Here is a 6,000-nt window from a genome sequence, read left to right as displayed (position 1 = left end):
TATGGAGGCCATGATGGCCTGTAGCGGTGTGGGAGGGAGCAGGAGGGGATGTTCTCAGCCTCCTGTGTTACAGATACATATGGGGGAAACTGAGGCACGGTGGGGTTACAGAAGCAGAAGAGGTAGCTGGTAGTTACCAGAGAAACTCAGCAGGGCTCATACCCCAGAATAGACCGGCCTCTCAGGGGATGAAAACCCAGAGATTGCCCTCTGTATTAGTACAAAAATATGGGCCACATTTGGACCACATAAAGGCACCACTTGGCCACCAAAAGTCAGAGCCTGGTAGCCAGGGTGCCCCTGATCCCACTGCAGAGAAAATGTTCCTCTGCCACCTTCATCCCAGCTGCTGGGACTGATGGTCTGCGCGAGGAGCCGGGTCCAGCCGCAGGTGACAAGGACCAAAGGGCTCAGGGGTGCTGAGGCAGTACGGGAGGCTCAGCCATGGCCACCGTCTTGGGGACGGCTGGGGACAGCCCAAGCCCACATCCCACGCGGCACGGGGACACAGCCCTCAGCACAGCCAGCGCCGCTCCGGGAGGAGGAGAGATGGAGCAGGAGAGAGGAAAGAAAAGGAGAAAAATGAGTTTTCCTGCTGCCCCAGCGGTGTGGCCATTGATCGGGTGCAGGCTGGTGTGGAGCGGTGCTGAGAGCCTCATTCCCCACCGCCAGCTCACAATTATTGGAAAAAAACTGGCGCTGCTGCTGCAGTGAAATTAGTTATTGATCTCTTGTCTGGGTGACAGGCGCGGCGCTCAGCCGCGGGGCTGCTCTCCTCCTCCGCGCTCCCCGCCAGGGCTCAGCATCCCCGGGCTGTCCCGCAGGTGGAGGTGACAAGGAGGCGACCAGAGGTCTTGGTGCTCACCCCTGCTCCAAAGCTGCTCCTTGAGGAGGCAATGAAGACATCAGCGGGAGAAAAAAGGGCTCTGCCCCGCGCAGGATGAGACCCCCGAGTGCTGCCAGGCTCCTGCATTTGCCCTTTGCCAAGCTTTGCCCCCAGACCCACAGCCAGCACCCACCCCTGGCAGGGCTCCCATTGGGGTCAGGATGTCGTGGGGCCTTTTCCACCTCCAGATAACCCTTCTATGGCAGAGGGAGCTGCAACCAGGCAGCTTTTATCATCTGGACAGTTTCTGCGCATCCCTGGCTCAGCTGGCTGGAGAGGCTGGACCAGCACGGGCTGCCCGGCCCTGCGGGGACAGGGACACAAAGTGGGATGCAAGGCTGGGGCAAAGAATTTTTGCCCATCCTAGGGACATTTTCACAATTTCAACCAAAAAAAAAGGTAGTTTCTTGTTGAAAGTCCCAGTGCAAGGCAGGAACAACAGGGGACACCTCAAAGGATCCTGTTTTCGTCCAAACGTGGTCACCAGAGAAACGCTTTGCTCAGGGCAAAGTCAGGTTTCGTTTTCCAGCAGGTTCATTTTGAGTCCCACCTTTGCTTTGAGTTAATTCCGGAGTTTCTTTTGCACAGAGCGTTGCTAGCAGGGCCGGTGGTTTGAGGCTGGCACTGGGTTCCCCTCCCTCACATCAGGATTGTTTGACTGTTCGAAGGGTTTTTTTCCACCAACTTTTTGCCCCAGAAAGAAGTTCCCTGGAGCGAACCCTCCCTGGGGTGTGATTAAAGTGGCTTTTGGGATGTAAATGAAAAGCCAGGTGATCGGTTCCAGGGGCAGTGGCTTCTGCAAAACCCACTAACTTTTCATTTGAGTTTTTTCTGTGGGTCCGTGTGAGGGGCGATGCGGCTGGCGCCCCTCTGCCTGTGGGGTCCCATGGGTGCTGGGGGTAGATCAGCATCTGAGGGTGTCCCTGGGCGGGGACAAGCTGGTGGCACTGCCCATGTGTGGGAGCAGGGTGCCAGGAGGGGACACGGTGGGAACAGGATGGACCAGGACCCACCCCATGAGTAGCTCCCAGGGATGGGCAAAAAGTGGCAGGTGAAGGGGACAGTGGTCAGAGGCCACCAAGGGCCACCAAGGTGGCTCATGGGATGTCCCCAAGCCTTGTGGCGAGGGACGCAGCGAGCGTCTCTCACCTCTTGCCTCCCTCTCAGCATCCCAGGCAGCGCAGGACTCTGTCACCATGGGTGTCTGGGGGGCCTGGGGGGTCCCAGCCCCGGACAAAAGCCCGGGAACAAAAGCTGTGGGATGCAGGAAGCAGCTCCTGGGATGCAGGAGGCATCTCCCAGCCACGGGGGTTTATTTAGCCCAGAGGGAGGTGGAGAGCGGAGAGGAAAACTGCATTTCAAAGTTTTTCACCCTTTGTGAACCATTCACAGACCCCCAGTCCTCTCTGCATGGCTCTGGTACCCTGGCAAGAGGGCAATGGGTCCCCTTGGGGCTGTGATGGGGAGGGAAAAAGGAAAAAAAGGGAAAGGGAAAAGAAAAGGGAAAGGGAAAGGAAAATGAAAAGGAAAAGGGAAGGGAAAAGGGAAGGGAAAAGGGAGGGGAAGGGAAAAGGGGAAGGGAAAAGGGGAAGGGGAAGAGGAAGAGGAGAAAGGGAATCCTCCATTTCCCTCACATCCAGGCAGGGAGGGGCTGCCACTGGCATCTTCTCCCAAGAAGCAGCTTCCCAGTTCACAACTGGGCACTTCTCCAGTGAGTTAAGCTCACCCCATCGCTGGCATGGGAAGGCACCGTGCGAGTGAGCCAGTGCAGCTACAAACCCCAGCAAAGCTGGGACGTGGATCCCGACCCCCTGCCCAGAGATGAAGCAGGAGGAAGATGCAGGCGCCGGGGCCGACCCCATCCGCTGCTCTCCTGCCTCCCACTGCCCTCCGGCGCGCTGGCGGGAGCCGAGCCCACGCCGACGGCGGCGGCTGGGCAGATGGAAAGACCAAATGATGGCTTTGCAGGGGGCCTGGGATTTGTTTGAGCCATCGCTGTCTCAGTGAGTGACTTCGAATAACGGATACACTTGAGAAAATCACCATCTGCTCCCGGACAATTCGCAACCAGAGGAAAAGGTGAAATAAATTCAGCGACTTGTATTATCTGCCCGTTCCTGGCTCCGACAGCAGGGTCGGGCTTTGTGCAGTGTCCTGAGAGTGACTGGGAATGAGAGGATGGTTTGCGATGAGCAAAGACTGGAAAGTGGGAAGAGGGTGGAAGCGGTGAGGCCCCGGGATGCTGCGCCCACAGCTGGGCTCTCCTGGCATCCCGGCTTTGGTGAGTTTGGCAGGAAGACAAAATCTCACCAGATCCATTATTTTTTTCTTTCCATCTCTGAGTTTCGAGTGCCTCCTGCTTCCAGCTGGGCTGGAAATACCACAAAACCAGATGCTACAATGCAGCACTTTAGTGCTTTGAAACTGGGAAGAAACCAGACGTGAAAAATAAACGCAGGGGTTTGCAGTGCTGGCCCCACCAGCCAGGCTGGGGATGGGTCTGGGGGCGGCTGGAAGAGCCTTCGCACCCCCAGACCAGCCCTCGGCAGCTCCCAAAATCAAACACCCAACACAGTGTCACAGGGAGCCCCCCAGGTGGGTGACATGGCTGGCAGGGCCCTGTACAAGGTCCTGGGGAGGGCCGGGGGCTCAGCAGCGAGCCCCCACCATAGCCAGGCCCAGGTCACATCCACCGGCACAGCACCCCTGAGCACAGCGCTGCCGGCCAGCAACGGGCAGGATGCTCCAGCACACGCTTCGGCTGCTCCCTGCAGCCGGTCCCCTCCTCGCTGGGGGTGCCGGATCCTCACCGGGACCCCAACCAGCCCCTCACTAAGCAGCATGGGCATGGTGAGGGAAAGCAAGTGCCTGGGGAGGAGGAAGAGGTGGAGGAGGATGGGAATGAGGAACAGGATGAAGATGAGGATGAAGATGGGGAAGAGGATGAGGGTGAGGATAAGGATGAGGAAGAGAAGGATAAGGATAAGGATGGGGATGGGGATGGGGATGGGGAGGAGCAGGATGAGGATAAGGATGAGGATGAGGATAAGGATGGGGAGGAAGATGAGGATGAGGAGGAGCAGGATGAGGATGAAGAGGAGCAGGATGAGGATGAGGAGGAGCAGGATGAGGAGGAGCAGGATGAGAAGCAGGATGAGGATGAAGACAGGAATGAGGATGGGGAGGAAAATTAGGATGAGCAGGATGAGGAGCAGGATGGGGATGGGGATGGGGAGGCAGGCAGGTGGGACGGTGGGGCAGATCGCACCGCCAAGCCGCAGCGAGCGGGAGCGGGAAGGCGAAGGCTGAGCGAGCAAAGGGAGAGGGAGCAGAAATCTGTTGCCCAGGCTGTGTGTGCTTCGCTGTCAGCCGGCTCTGATTAACGGGCTGCCTTCCAGCTCCGCGCCGGCTGCGTTCCTGGCAGGATCGGAGCCCCCCCGGCTTCCTGCCGTAGGAGGGGCTCGCTGAAAGGTTACATTTGCACAATGTGCCGCTGGAAAAGCGGTGCCAGAGGTTGCAGGCGGGGGAGCCGGGCGAGCAGGCAGCTCCGCTCCGCTCTTGTGCTGCCTGTGTAATGGAAAAAACCCTCTGGGGGGAACGCGCAGGAAAATATTAAGTTACGCTCCCCCAGCACGGCAGAGATGGGCCAGGCCGGTTGTGGATGGGGGGAATGAGAGTGAGGAATGGGGCGATGGCGGTGTGCCCCTCCAGATCCTTAGTGCTGCTCCTCCACATCAGCCAAAATGTGGGGAAAAATAAGGCTGTGCCCATGCACCCCATCACCATGGGCTGCAGGGCAGCGAGCCCTTCCTGCGCGATGCCGGGCTCCCCGGTAAGGGTTTGCACTTGCCATAATCAGGATCCTGCGTCTCTGCCGCTTGGTGGGGAAAAGTGAGGTTGTTGAGGGGAAATTTCCCGATCTGGCAAGGAAGAATTTCCTTCGATGGGGCTTCAGTCCACACCGCTGTGATTTATGGAGCTTGGCACAGCCAGAACTACATCCACATCTCATCCCCAGTTTTCCCAGCCCACTGCCCCATAACTTTTGATCTGATAATATTATATTTTGGTGTCTGGAAAGTCCAGCTCCTTGTGGGATTGCTAAGCCCACCATAGCTGCTCTCTGCCCCACAGCATCACCTAAAAACCTTTGCTCGCCTCTTCCATCATCCCTCTTGCACCAAAGCGGCCTCCTGAGCAGCTCAGCACCCTCCAGGGTGAAGCCCTTCATCCCTTCCTGCACAAACCCTTCCTTTCCTCATCTCATTTTTTATTGCATCTCAACCTGGACACCTTTTTGCCCCTCAGCCGCAGAGGAGGGTTCAGGGCAGCACCCACCCTCACCCCTGGGTGCTGGAGCCAGCTTGATCTGCCTTGCAGGAGCCAACATTTTCCTTTTTGTCTCCTTGTTTCCTTGGTTTCAAGGTTTTTCTTCCTCACTGAGCCTGTAATTAAAAAAAAAAAAACAAAACACCAACAAACAAAACCACCACCAACAAACTAAGGAGGATTCTCAGATTTGGAGGGGGACTGCAGCTGCCCCACAGGCTCTCCCTCCCTGGGCACAGGACCCAACAGTGTTGCCCTGATTCCCTAGTTTTGCCCCAAAACTTTTAAATCTCACCCTCCCCCTATGCCGGAGCCGGCCAGACTCCAAACCCCACCAGGTCCCTCGCTCAGCATCGCCCAGCCCCAGCCCCGGTCCCCACCGCGACGGGGTGCGAGTCCTCCCCCTCCACTGGCCCTGGCTTCCCTCTGGGTCTGTTTTCTTTCAGATTTAGAGATAAGCTTCCAAATAAAGGCAGCGTTTTTAACCACATGGCCTTATCAGCCAGCATCCACCAGCATTCGCGGTCCACCCAGCAGGGCTTGGAAGATGCTCTGAGGGAAAAAGGGACCCCAAATATCCAGACCTCTCCTTCTCTAAGGCGCAAACCAGCCCCCCAGCCTGTAGCATGGCTCCGGAGGGCACCAGTGCCTTTGAGAAACTATTTCTCCCATTAATGGTCCCTGCCCAGGAACGGTAGCGTTGAAGCAACCCCATGTGTGAATTCAGCCAAGGACCAGCTTGGCACACCTGGATTTTATTCCTGGTTCTGCCACTGGCCCAGGGA

The sequence above is a fragment of the Caloenas nicobarica genome, chromosome 19 (assembly GCF_036013445.1).
Source record: "Caloenas nicobarica isolate bCalNic1 chromosome 19, bCalNic1.hap1, whole genome shotgun sequence".
Lineage (NCBI taxonomy): Eukaryota > Metazoa > Chordata > Aves > Columbiformes > Columbidae > Caloenas > Caloenas nicobarica.
This window is presented reverse-complemented; position numbering follows the sequence as displayed.